Source organism: Ranitomeya imitator, chromosome 1 (assembly GCF_032444005.1).
Source record: "Ranitomeya imitator isolate aRanImi1 chromosome 1, aRanImi1.pri, whole genome shotgun sequence".
In the NCBI taxonomy this organism is placed as follows: domain Eukaryota; kingdom Metazoa; phylum Chordata; class Amphibia; order Anura; family Dendrobatidae; genus Ranitomeya; species Ranitomeya imitator.
This window is the reverse complement of record NC_091282.1, coordinates 343,857,806-343,871,878: the sequence shown is the minus strand read 5'-3', so window position 1 is coordinate 343,871,878 and position 14,073 is coordinate 343,857,806. Positions and strand designations below refer to the sequence as shown.

At 46.5% G+C, this 14,073-nt stretch overlaps 2 long non-coding RNA genes across 2 annotated transcripts; one reads left to right on the top strand and one right to left on the bottom strand.

Annotated features, from left to right (window-relative positions):
- Nucleotides 1-414: 414 nt before the first annotated feature.
- On the bottom strand, nucleotides 415-1,462 carry LOC138657760 (uncharacterized). Its single transcript, XR_011317175.1, has 4 exons — nucleotides 1,384-1,462; nucleotides 800-886; nucleotides 572-718; nucleotides 415-495 (listed from the first exon to the last, which is right to left on the bottom strand). It is a non-coding gene; the product is annotated as an uncharacterized lncRNA (long non-coding RNA).
- A 1,167-nt stretch (nucleotides 1,463-2,629) lies between these two features.
- Nucleotides 2,630-3,293, top strand: LOC138657759 (uncharacterized). Its single transcript, XR_011317174.1, has 3 exons — nucleotides 2,630-2,868; nucleotides 2,991-3,077; nucleotides 3,195-3,293. It is a non-coding gene; the product is annotated as an uncharacterized lncRNA (long non-coding RNA).
- The last annotated feature ends 10,780 nt before the right edge of the window (nucleotides 3,294-14,073 follow it).

Below are 14,073 nucleotides of genomic sequence, written 5' to 3'. Positions count from 1 at the left end.
ATTTCTTTGGATTTAACAATTAACATACAAAATGTTACATAACAAAAAACAACCCAAAAAAATTTATCTCCTTCCACGGCCCAACAGGTGTCGCAGCGTCACGCCCTGCTGCTCTACTTGAGCCTGGAGGAGCGCTGCTGTCTGCTGCAGGAGCGCTGCTGTCCGCTCCAGGCGCAGTTGCCTTGCCAGGAGCTCTCTCACGCTGGGCTGTTCTGTGGATAGAAGAGGTTGGAGAACAGACGGTGATTCCGCTGAAAATACATCTCGACCTCTGGGGCAGGACCAAATTGAGTGTGTGGTAATTTTCAATTTGGTCCGGTCCCAGAGGGCGAATTTTTTTTTATTACATTTTACAGTTTTAGTTGTCAATTGTGACATCCCGCAGATAACCACTCGTATTATCTTAATACTTACGGAGAAGGGACGCCGGTTCTTCATTGCCAGAACCAGAGCTGCTTATTTGCCATCCCTGAGATCTGGCCACTGCTGCAGCAGCTAAAAGGAAATAATAACAGATCAGGTTAACTATGGAACACGCCGTTGGGAAGCGCTCGCTGTTTTGGTCACTTACGTATGGTAGCTTCTGGGGAGAAGGCCGCCGACCCGGGGGAGGAAGATGAGTGGCGGAAGGGAGGTGTTGAGGGTGGTGTTGGGGTGCGAGGCCGCCTGGTCTCCAAAGATGTTGGAGGCGTGGTAGGGCGCCTGCTCCTTAATGCGCCTATAATGTATACAATATTTCCGCTACTCTCTTATGTCACCTATCCAGTAATAAAATAGCAATGAATGATGGTACACTTACGTGAGGTCCCGGGCTGTGGGCTGCCGCTGGTGGCGGACGAAGGAGAGCTGGTCTCAATGGCAGGTGCCTGTTGTCGACGCCTTCTCTCTACACATAAATGAAAAAAACCCAATGGTTAGACATTCCTATACTGTATGTTCAAAACCAAGTGCAGAGCAAAGGGATTCATTGCAACCAATACGGTTCCTGCTTTAATTTGTCCAAAAATTTTAAGGGAATGAACGCTGTGTTCTGATTGGGTTTTGCAGCAGCATTTGGACCAGTTGTTACAGAGAAGCTTGTCTTTTATATGTGTAGTACAGTTTGTGCTCCATATTGTGTGCTCCGTACGATGTGTACGTCGTACTGTGTGCGGCACGGTGTGTACCTCGTAGTGTGTGCGGCGCTGTGTGTGCTCCATATTGTGTGCGGCACGGTGTGTATGCCATAGTACTAGAAGCGCATCACGGCTGCGCGCATCTACTGATTACGAGCCATTATTTCCCCTCCGGCCAGTGCGCGCAGGATAATGTATACAATATTTACGCTACACTGTTATGTCACCTATGCTGTAATTAGATTAATATGAGTGATGGTACACTTACGTGAGGTCCCGGGCTGTGGGCTGCTGCTGTTGGTGGACAAAGGAGATCTGGCGGCAATGGCAGGTGTGTGTAGCCGGCGCCTTCTCCCTACACATAAATGAAAGAAACGCAATGTTTTTAAAACAAAGAACAGGGATTCCAGAGCCAAAAAACAAAAAATTGCGCGCAGGGTTGCCAACCTCCTCCTAAAAGCGTGCATCGCCAAATTCCCCCATACTGGTACTTGCCTCGCCTTGTCTCCGCACGCAACTCAGCCAGAAGGTGTGGATTTTTGTGGCGGAGGTCGGCCCATTTCTTCCGCAGCTGCTGCGCACTGCGGCGGACGCCAAACCTCCTATCCAGCATTTCCACAATGCGACGCAGCACCTCCTGCTTGTGTAGGTTCGGGTGGGCTGGGTGAGTCTCCTGGCACTCATAACCCAGGGCATCCATATGATGGACAAAAAACCTGAGCTCAGTCTGCCCCAGAGGTGCACATCTTTGTCTTCCAGCCATTTTTGCAGAAAAGACGCTATAAAGCACCGCCTATCCACGCCCAGAGGAGGTCCTTAACTATGCAGTTCTTCCGCGCGATCCGCATCGCTATAGCGTTGCCGTTTATGGACAGCGTCACATTTGTGACGGCTGAGCGGCACGGAAGGAACGCACATAGTAAATGCCGTTCGAAGGATGTAGATATAACGCCGGAGCGGCACGTAATGTGCGCTCGTGGTATATGACGGCGTGATGACGTTACAGCGTTCCTGCGTGCCTGCGCTACCTTGCTTTGCTTCCCTTACATCCTGAAAATGGCTGCCAGGCGACGTGATCCTCCTATGGGCATCCCAAAGCTAAAGTTCCTGATTAGCACTATGGATGGGATGCAGTACGAAACCACAGGGCTGGTGCTGCACCGCAACCAGCACAAGGATGAAGTCGTGCGTGTGGTGTCTGAGGGCCTCAGGAAGCAGTTTGGGATAACTCGTAGTAAGGCCCAGATTGTTAAGAAATGGGGCGATCTGAAGTCCAAAAGCCCAGCGCGCCTGCAGGAGCTTCGCCGCGAGATACGCAGAGGTGAGTACGCAGGTACCCTAAAGTATTGCACGCCGAAGGGTTAATTACGTGTGTATGTGGTGTGTATGTGGCACAGCTATGTGGCAGTTTGAACGTTGCAGAGCCACTATGTGGCACAGCTATGTGGCAGTTTGAACGTTGCAGAGCCACTATGTGGCACAGCTATGTGGCAGTTTGAACGTTGCAGAGCACTATGTGGCACAGCTACGGGGCAGTTGGAACGTTCCAGAGCCACTATGTGGCACAGCTATGGGGCAGTTTGAATGGTGCAGAGCACTATATGGCACAGCTATCTGCTGACCGACCTTTTTTTTTTTTCCTCACAGAGGCAAAGAGACATTGCCGCCGCCACGAGGCATCCCACTCCGCCTGTCCCAGTGCCCTCCGGGTCTACAGTACCAGTGCCCTCCGGGTCAACACCTCCAGATCCTAGTAGGTTCCGACAATAATGTGATTTGGATTTGGTTGCAGGTCCCCTCTTCCACCCCCAACCCCCCCCCCCCGCAGCCAGTGTTGCCATATTTGCTGAATGACCTTTTTTTTTTCCTTCACAGAGGCAAAGACACAGCGCCGCCGCCGCGAGGCATCACAGACCGCCTCTGCTGTCCCAGTGCCCTCAGGTTCAACGCCTCCAGATCCTAGTAGGTTCCCACAATAATGTGATTCGGATTTGGTTGCAGGTCCCCTCTGACACCCCCCCCCCAACCGCAGTCCCTGTTGCCATATCTGCTGACAGAACTTTTTTTGGTCCTTCACAGAGGCAAAGACACAGCGCCGATGCCGACAGCATGAGGCATTTGACACAGACTCCGACTCTGAAACCAAAGTGCCCTCCGTGTCAATGCCACCACACCCTAGTAGGTTCCCACAATAATGTTATTTTGATTTGGTTGCAGGTATGCCCCCCCCGCAGCCATTGTTGCCATGGGCAGCACGGTGGCACAGTGGATAGCACAGCAGCCTTGCAGCGCTGGGGTCCTGGGTTATAATCCCACCCCGAACAACATCTGCAAACAGTTTTTATGTTCTCTCTGTTTTAGCGTGGGTTTCCTCCGGGCACTCCGTTTTCCTCCCACATTTCAAAGACATATTGATAGGGATTCAAGATTGTGAGCCCCATCGGGGACAGCGATGATAATGTGTGCAAAACTGTTAAGCGCTGCAGAATATGTTAGCGCTATATAAAAATAAAGATTATTTATTTATGAATGCTGACAGCACCTTTTTTTCCATTCAAAGAGGCAAAGACACAGCGCCGCCTGTTGTGAATTCTGTGGCTGAGTTCACTTCTGTGGTCACAAGTGGTATTGCAGTCTCTGGGCTTCCTCCCTCAGGTGTTTTGGTGAGCTCGTTGGCTGCCTTGCTATTTAGCTCCACCTGAGTCTGTCTTCCTTGCTCCTTGTCAATGTTCCAGTGTTGGATCTGAGCTACTGCATCTTTCCTGTGGCCTGCTGCTCTGCTAGATAAGTGCTTCTAGTTTGTTTTCTGTTTTTTCTGTCCAGCTTGCTATTAACTTTTGCTGGAAGCTCTGAGAAGCAAAGGGGTGCACCGCCGTGCTGTTAGTTCGGCACGGTGGGTCTTTTTGCCCCTTTGCGTGGTTTTCGTTTTAGGGTTTTTTGTAGACTGCATAGTTCTCTTTGCTATCCTCGCTCTGTCTAGAATATCGGGCCTCACTTTGCTGAATCTATTTCATTCCTACGTTTGTCTTTTCATCTTGCTAACAGTCATTATATGTGGGGGACTGCCTATTCCTTTGGGGTATTTCTCTGAGGTAAGTCAGGCTTGTATTTCTATCTTCAGGCTAGTCAGCTCCTCAGGCAGTGCCGAGTTGCATAGGTAGTGATAGGCGCAATCCACTGCTGCTTATAGTTGTGTGAGGATAGATCAGGTACTGCAGTCTACAGAGATTCCACGTCTCAGAGCTCGTCCTATTGTTTTTGGTTATTGCCAGATCTCTGTATGTGCGCTGATTACTGCACGCTGTGTTGCCTGATTGCCAGCCATAACAGTACAAGGAGCCTCACCAATGATTCCCAATAGAGGGAAAAAAGAAATCCTGACAGCATTTTTTTTTCTTAGCTCTGTCTTCAGTCTTTTTTTTCCCCTAGACATTAGAGTGCTTCAGGACACAGCTGTGGACATGGATATTCAGGCTCTGTGCTCTTCAATGGATAATCTCGTTGTAAATGTACAAAAGATTCAAGATACTATTGATCAGAAATCGATGCTAGAACCAAGAATTCCGATTCCTGATTTGTTTTTTGGTGACAGAACTAAGTTCCTGAGCTTCAGAAATAATTGTAAGCTATTTTTGGCCTTGAAACCTCATTCTTCTGGTAATCCTATTCAACAGGTTTTGATTATTATTTCTTTTTTGCGCGGCGACCCACAGGACTGGGCGTTTTCTCTTGCACCAGGAGATTCTGCATTGAGTAATGTTGATGCATTTTTTCAGGCGCTGGGATTGCTTTACGATGAACCTAATTCAGTGGATCGGGCTGAGAAAAATCTGCTGGCTTTATGCCAGGGTCAGGATGATGTAGAAGTATATTGTCAGAAATTTAGGAAGTGGTCAGTACTCACTCTGTGGAATGAATCTGCACTAGCGGCTTTGTTCAGAAAGGGTCTCTCTGAAGCTCTTAGGAATGTAATGGTGGGATTTCCTATGCCTGCTGGTTTGAATGAGTCTATGTCCTTGGCCATTCAGATCGGTCGTCGCTTGCGCGAGCGTAAATCTGTGCACCATCTGGCGGTATTGTCTGAGAGTAAACCTGAGCCTATGCAGTGCGACAGGACGATGACTAAAGTAGAACGGCAAGAACACAGACGTCTGAACAGACTGTGTTTCTATTGTGGTGATTCTACTCATGCTATTTCTAATTGTCCTAAACGCACTAGGCGGTTCGATAGCTCTGCCGTTATTGGTACTGTACAGTCCAAATTCCTTTTGTCCATTACCTTAATGTGCTCTTTGTCATCGTATTCTGTCATGGCGTTTGTGGATTCAGGCGCTGCCCTGAATCTGATGGATTTGGATTATGCTAAACGTTGTGGATTTTTCTTGGAGCCTTTGCGGTGTCCTATTCCGTTGAGAGGAATTGATGCTACACCTTTGGCCAAGAATAAGCCTCAGTACTGGGCCCAGCTGACCATGTGCATTGCTCCTGCACATCAGGAAGTTATTCGCTTTCTGGTACTGCATAATTTGCATGATGTGGTCGTGTTGGGGTTGCCATGGCTACAAACCCATAATCCAGTATTGGATTGGAACTCTATGTCGGTAACCAGCTGGGGTTGTCAGGGAGTACATGGTGATGTTCCATTTTTGTCTATTTCGTCATCCATTCCTTCTGACATCCCAGAGTTCTTGTCGGACTTTCAGGATGTATTTGAAGAGTCCAAGTCTGATGCCCTACCTCCGCATAGGAATTGTGATTGTGCTATCGATTTGATTCCTGGTAGTAAATTCCCTAAGGGTCGTTTATTTAATTTGTCCGTACCTGAACACACCGCTATGCGCAGTTATGTGAAGGAGTCCCTGGAGAAGGGACATATTCGCCCATCGTCGTCACCATTGGGAGCAGGGTTCTTTTTTGTAGCCAAGAAGGATGGTTCGCTAAGACCGTGTATTGATTACCGCCTTCTTAATAAGATCACTGTTAAGTTTCAGTATCCCTTGCCATTGATTTCTGACTTGTTTGCTCGGATTAAGGGGGCTAGTTGGTTTACTAAGATTGATCTTCGTGGTGCGTATAATCTGGTGAGAATCAGGCAGGGAGATGAATGGAAAACGGCATTTAATACGCCCGAGGGTCATTTTGAGTATCTGGTGATGCCGTTCGGACTTGCCAATGCTCCATCTGTTTTTCAGTCTTTTTATGCATGACATTTTCCGTGAGTATCTGGATAAATTCTTGATTGTTTACTTGGATGACATTTTGATCTTCTCAGATGATTGGGAGTCTCATGTGAAGCAAGTCAGAATGGTTTTCCAGGTACTGCGTGCTAATTCCTTGTTCGTGAAGGGATCAAAGTGTCTCTTCGGTGTGCAGAAAGTTTCATTTTTGGGGTTCATCTTTTCCCCTTCTACTATCGAGATGGATCCGGTTAAGGTTCAGGCCATCCAGGATTGGACTCAGCCGACATCTCTAAAAAGTCTGCAGAAATTCCTGGGCTTTGCTAATTTTTATCGTCGCTTCATCTGTAATTTTTCTAGCATTGCCAGACCATTGACCGATTTGACCAAGAAGGGTGCTGATTTGGTTAATTGGTCTTCTGCTGCCGTGGAAGCTTTTCAGGAGTTGAAGCGTCGTTTTTGCTGTGCCCCTGTGTTGTGTCAACCTGATGTTTCTCTTCCATTCCAGGTCGAGGTTGATGCTTCTGAGATTGGTGCAGGGGCGGTTTTGTCACAGAGAGGTTCTGGTTGCTCAGTGTTCAAACCATGTGCTTTCTTTTCCAGGAAATTTTCTGCTGCTGAGCGTAATTATGATGTGGGCAACCGAGAGTTGCTGGCCATGAAGTGGGCATTCGAGGAGTGGCGTCATTGGCTTGAGGGTGCTAAGCATCGCGTGGTGGTTTTGACTGATCATAAGAACCTTACTTATCTTGAGTCTGCCAAGCGCTTGAATTCTAGACAGGCCCGTTGGTCGTTATTTTTTGCTCGTTTTGATTTTGTGATTTCATACCTTCCGGGCTCTAAAGATGTGAAGGCGGATGCTCTGTCTAGGAGTTTTGTGCCCGACTTTCCGGGGTTATCTGAGCCGGCGAGTATCCTCAAGGAAGGAGTCATTGTGTCTGCCATCTCCCCTGATTTGCGGAGAGTGTTGCAGAAATTTCAGGCCAATAAACCTGATCGTTGTCCGGCCGAGAAACTGTTCGTCCCTGATAGGTGGACTAGTAAAGTTATCTCTGAACTTCATTGTTCGGTGCTGGCCGGTCATCCAGGAATCTTTGGTACCAGGGAGTTGGTTGCTAGATCCTTCTGGTGGCCATCTCTGTCGCGGGATGTGCGTGCTTTTGTGCAGTCCTGTGGAATTTGTGCTAGGCTAAGCCCTGCTGTTCACGTGCCAGTGGGTTGCTTTTGCCCTTGCCGGTCCCGAAGAGGCCTTGGACACATATTTCGATGGATTTCATTTCTGACCTTCCCGTTTCTCAAAAAATGTCGGTCATTTGGGTGGTCTGTGATCGCTTTTCTAAAATGGTCCATCTGGTGCCCTTGGTTAAATTGCCTTCCTCCTCTGATTTGGTGCCTTTGTTCTTCCAGCATGTGGTTCGTTTACATGGCATTCCTGAGAATATTGTTTCTGACAGAGGTTCCCAGTTTGTCTCGAGTTCTGGCGAGCCTTTTGTGGTAGGATGGGCATTGACCTATCTTTCTCCTCGGCCTTCCATCCTCAGACTAATGGCCAGACCGAACGAACCAATCAGACCTTGGAAACATATCTGAGATGTTTTGTTTCCGCTGACCAGGATGATTGGGTGTCATTTTTGTCGTTGGCTGAGTTCGCCCTTAATAATCGGGCCAGCTCGGCTACCTTGGTCTCTCCATTTTTCTGCAATTCTGGCTTCCATCCTCGTTTCTCTTCAGGACAGGTTGAGTCTTCGGACTGTCCTGGTGTGGATTCTGTGGTGGACAGGTTGCAGCAGATCTGGACTCAGGTAGTGGACAATTTGACCTTGTCCCAGGAGAAGGCTCAGCTTTTCGCTAATCGCAGACGCCGTGTGGGACCCCGACTTCGTGTTGGGGATCTGGTTTGGTTATCTTCTCGTCATATTCCTATGAAGGTTTCCTCTCCTAAATTTAAACCTCGTTTTATTGGTCCGTATAGGATTTCTGAGATTCTCAATCCGGTGTCTTTTCGTCTGATCCTCCCAGACTCCTTTTCCATACATAATGTATTCCATAGGTCGTTGTTGAGGAGATACGTGGCACCTATGGTTCCATCTGTGGAGCCTCCTGACCCTGTTTTGGTGGAGGGGGAATTGGAGTATATTGTGGAGAAGATTTTGGATTCTCGTGTCTCTAGACGGAAACTCCAGTATCTGGTTAAATGGAAGGGTTATGCTCAGGAAGATAATTCCTGGGTTTTTGCCTCTGATGTCCATGCCCCAGATCTTGTTCGCGCCTTTCATGTGGCTCATCCTGGTCGGCCTGGGGGTTCTGGTGAGGGTTCGGTGACCCCTCCTCAAGGGGGGGGTACTGTTGTGAATTCTGTGGCTGAGTTCACTTCTGTGGTCACAAGTGGTATTGCAGTCTCTGGGCTTCCTCCCTCAGGTGTTTTGGTGAGCTCGTTGGCTGCCTTGCTATTTAGCTCCACCTGAGTCTGTCTTCCTTGCTCCTTGTCAATGTTCCAGTGTTGGATCTGAGCTACTGCATCTTTCCTGTGGCCTGCTGCTCTGCTAGATAAGTGCTTCTAGTTTGTTTTCTGTTTTTTCTGTCCAGCTTGCTATTAACTTTTGCTGGAAGCTCTGAGAAGCAAAGGGGTGCACCGCCGTGCTGTTAGTTCGGCACGGTGGGTCTTTTTGCCCCTTTGCGTGGTTTTCGTTTTAGGGTTTTTTGTAGACTGCATAGTTCTCTTTGCTATCCTCGCTCTGTCTAGAATATCGGGCCTCACTTTGCTGAATCTATTTCATTCCTACGTTTGTCTTTTCATCTTGCTAACAGTCATTATATGTGGGGGGCTGCCTATTCCTTTGGGGTATTTCTCTGAGGTAAGTCAGGCTTGTATTTCTATCTTCAGGCTAGTCAGCTCCTCAGGCAGTGCCGAGTTGCATAGGTAGTGATAGGCGCAATCCACTGCTGCTTATAGTTGTGTGAGGATAGATCAGGTACTGCAGTCTACAGAGATTCCACGTCTCAGAGCTCGTCCTATTGTTTTTGGTTATTGCCAGATCTCTGTATGTGCGCTGATTACTGCACGCTGTGTTGCCTGATTGCCAGCCATAACAGCCGCCACCACGAGGCATTCCAGTCAGCAGAGTACTGGCCCCCTGATGCTCTTCCGGGCTTCTCTCCTTTGGAGAATATGTCCCCAGACGAGGTCTTGCCACGTAAGTTTTTCCAACACGCTTAAGATTGTCACTCACTGCCTCTCTCTATGTAACCCTGTACAGCAAGGGCCGTTTCAGAGCCTTCCGCCGCCTCAGATGTTTCAGTCAACCTAAACGCTATTATGTGGATGTGATCACAGCCCACTATCGGGATAATACTGTGGTATTAATGTTAGGTTTTTATGCTTTCTCACCAACAGCAGCCGGCAGTGTGACCATCCTCGATGTAAAAGCCAGGATTGAAAGGCTGTGCGAGACTCTGGCGCAGATTCATGAGCAGCAGAATCTGGCAATCGGAGAGTTGCAGAAGATTAGGGACATGTGCCAACAGTTGGAGGCGGGACAATAATAATGACTATTCCCGGTTTAAAAAATGTTATGTTGTTAAATAAAAAAAATATAGTTAAACTTTGATTCCATTTTTTTTTTGTTTAAGTTTAATTTACATTACTTTGTTACGTGAATTTCTGCCCTCATACAGTGCTGTGTACCCATTTTGTCTCTGTGATCGAGACACACCAATCAAGCAGTCGAGATAAAATTTCAAGGCAAATTTTTTATTAAACACATTATGTTAACAAGACAATAAAAAAAAAAAAAAGTTAAATCTTCAGTTTGATAACTTGGGTGCCTGATGGGCGAAGCCATATGAGAAGGTATTGGCGTGTAGGAGTTAGGGGGTGGCTGTCCGAAGTGGGAAACGGGAACATTGTGTCGCATTGGTGACTGAGACTGTGACCAACCATTATAATATGAGGGCTCTGTCCGCTGCATTGGCCGGGAAGAGACCAAACGAGTGTGCTCGTCCAAATTGCCATCTGAACCCTTGTTCACAGCTTCCAAAATTAGACGCTCCGTTAGTGTTCTTTGCCTGTCGTCCATTTTGGCCAGTTTGTCAACTATATAGTGTCCAAAACCCTGCAACGCAGGGTTGACATTGTTTGTTAACACCTGTTTTGCCAGGCTCAACAGTTCAAGTGAGACGTCTGAGGTGGCTTTCCGTTTCCTTGGATCTTGCCTCCATTGAGTCCTGGCAGGTGCAGCCTCCACAAATTCAGTCGTCGAGCTGTCCTGTGCACAGTCCTGTGTACTGTCCTGTGCACTGTCCTCCTGGGGAGAATAAAAAATTAAGTTATTAACCCGGAAACAAAAAGTCTTAACACCATAACCACATCCAAACTATATATTCGTATTTGTGAAAAAAGTTTGTAATAGATTTTTAGCTTAGTAAGATTATTTAACATTCCCATTTATGTATTACTTTGAACTACACTGTTCTGACTGCTAGGGGAGCCTGATGAATATTTTATTGTCGAAATAGTCTCAACAAGAATACTTATCTGCAGCTGGAAGCGATACTATTTTCTATATTGCTTAGATGGTATGGTTTACAAAGGTCGCCATTTCATACTTATGAAGTTCGCCATATAATACTTTACTGCGACAGGGTTACTTATGTGTACATGATTTAACTTCTAATTGATGGAAAAATCAGAAGTATAAAACATAAAATGCAGATAAATTATATGTAATTATAGGACACATTGTTGAACTGTCGTGCAATGAGGTACTTACTTGTTGCCCTTGTGAGTCATGCTCGGCGTGGTTCTCCGATACAGTTTGTTCCACAGGTGCCAACAAGCGAAAACACGTGGATGTCCGTGGCACCTCTTGGTCCCTCAGAAAATTCATATGTTCGAAATACCAAAGCTTTGGCACGTAAAAATCTTCGGTGGAAGCACCGGACTTTGTAGTGTGAAGAACCTTGTTAAGCTCCTTCCTCCACACCGTGTGTAGCGCCTGAATTTTCTTCTTGATTACCGCTTCGTTTGCTTGCTCTTCTGGGGCATGGCGATTGTAAAACTCAATGAGCTTTGAATAACCCTCCTTCCTCTTTTCCCTGTTACAATACTCTGGAGATTTGATCTTCCAGAGGCAGGGAAAAGACTGGTAGATTTCAATGAAATCCCTGATAAATTCCACGCGATTTGACATCTGAAAAATAATTATAAAAAAAAGTTACGCGTTTGACAAAGAGTCCTTTAAACACTACTTTTACCAGTGTACCAACCGCTTCACAACAGCAGCCGCACAAAGCCCTCATACCGACCATACATTGTTCCATCTGCCACGCCCTAGGACACCATAACCCAAAACAGTGTACCACCCGCTTCACTACAGCAGCCGCACAAAGCCCTCATACCGACCATACATTGTTCCATCTGCCACGCCCTAGTCCACCATAACCCAAAACAGTGTACCACCCGCTTCACTACAGCAGCCGCACAAAGCCCTCATACCGACCATACATTGTTCCATCTGCCACGCCCTAGGACACCATAACCCAAAACAGTGTACCACCCGCTTCACTACAGCAGCCGCACAAAGCCCTCATACCGACCATACATTGTTCCATCTGCCACGCCCTAGTCCACCATAACCCAAAACAGTGTACCACCCGCTTCACTACAGCAGCCGCACAAAGCCCTCATACCGACCATACATTGTTCCATCTGCCACGCCCTAGGCCACCATAACCCAAAACTGTACCGCCCGCTTCACTACAGCAGCCGCACTAAACGCTCATGCCGACCATACATTGTACCATCTGCCACGCTGTAGCCGACAGTCACAACCAGTCACAATAGCGTACCATCGGCTTCGCTTCAGCGGCGGAACGAAGCGCTCATGCCGACCATAGAGCGTTCCATCTGCCACGCTCTCGCCCACCAGTCACAACAGCGTACCATCCGCTTCGCTTCAGCGGCGGAACGAAGCGCTCATGCTGACCAAACAGCGTTCCATCTACCACGCTCTAGCCCACCAGTCACAACCAGTCACAACAGCGTACCATCCGCATCGCTTCAGCGGCGGAACGAAGCGCTCATGCCGACCGTACAGCGTTCCATCCACTATGCCCAAGCGGTTTAACATACCTCGAAGCTGCGGTGCAAAGCGTGTAATATTCTGGGAAATACTAAATCAGACGTCCAGGTCCACCAAGTGTCCAAGTACAAAGTGAAGAAAGGAAATTTTGAAACCTGTGAGGTGGCTTTGGGAACAATAGCGCTCAGGTGACAAATTTTCCAACCAATTGTGTGCACAGAACCTGTGGCCTATCAGCACATTAGCTAGCAGCTCGACACTCCCCTAGTGAACAACGTCACACACAGATTATGCAAAATGTGCTCTGAATCGTCTTGTGTGACATGACCGGTACGACTGTCCCATACGACTTCTACATCGCAAATACGTCATGAAATTGTCGCTCCAGCGCCGTGCATCGCGAAGTGTGACCGCAGTCTACGATGTTGGAGCGATAATTGTGCGACGATGTAACGTCACGAATCGTGCCGTCGTAGCGATCAAAATTTCACTGTGTGACGGTACCCTTAGGCTATGTTCACACATTGCGTTTTTTTAATGCAGGAAAAACCTGCTCTCTTGGCAGTAAAGAAGCTGCTTACAAAAAGCAGGTTTTGCTGCGGTTGTGTTTTTCAGTTGAATTGATCTGGAATAGTTTACTTAAGACATTGGCAGAGCATGTTGTAGGCTGGACACCGTTTACTTTTTCACATTGGTCTGCCATTGAGTTTGCATTTTATTTTTATTTTATTTTTGAGTTTTATTTTACACATTAGTCAGGCAATGACTTGTTTTACACATTGCTAGGCCATTTAATTGTTCATGCAATGTTTACTTTAACACATACAGTATCACTAATTTAATTACCGTAAACTGTTCTAATCCTGACTGCCATGCTAATGTGAGGAGATCAAGACATTATGGTTTAAACTTGAGAAAATTACAAACATTAATGGGAATCACATCCTGCTGCATCTACTTTTTTCACTAAAAGCGCAATAAAAACTGGTGGCAACATTTTTGCTGCTTTCTTGCACTTATTGCTTTCTCTGGGTGAAAAAATGCTGCAAAAACTGCACTGAAAGAAGTGACATGCTGCAGTTTCAAAATTGGATCAGGAAAAACCCCCGATGTGTGTGCATAAGATATCTAAAATCTCATAGCTGGTACTGTAAAAAGCAGGTTTTAATTTGCATTAAAAAACGCAGCTAAACAACACAACATGTGAACAAAGCCGAAAGCTGGACAAAGTTCTGAAATTATTCTTTATGGTATGTTTTTTTTATAATGACAAAAACCTGGAATTTTACCAGGGATGTGTAGGCACCTTAAACAATAGAAAGTTAGGACCCAATTCGGCATTTATCTTTTATTACTAGTCACTTTATTATCTTGTTGAATTCACTAACATTTTTGCATCAAATTCTTCAAAATTTAGCACGCAGTTCATGAATTTGGCGCAAAAGCAAAAATGCATTATTGTGTTGAACTGTTTTTTGGCGACTTTTAGCACCAAAGTCGTAAATACTTTAAAAGTCATACATTTTGTCTAAAACAAAACTGCCAAATTGAAAACTCCACCAGAAACCTTACTGCAAACGGGGTTTGGTGCAAGATAACCCCCCCAAATGCAACATTTAGTAAAAGTGGCATTTCATGATTCCGAATAAAACATCTGGAGAAGAAAAGTTGTTGATAAAAAAAAAAAATTAAAAAAAGACT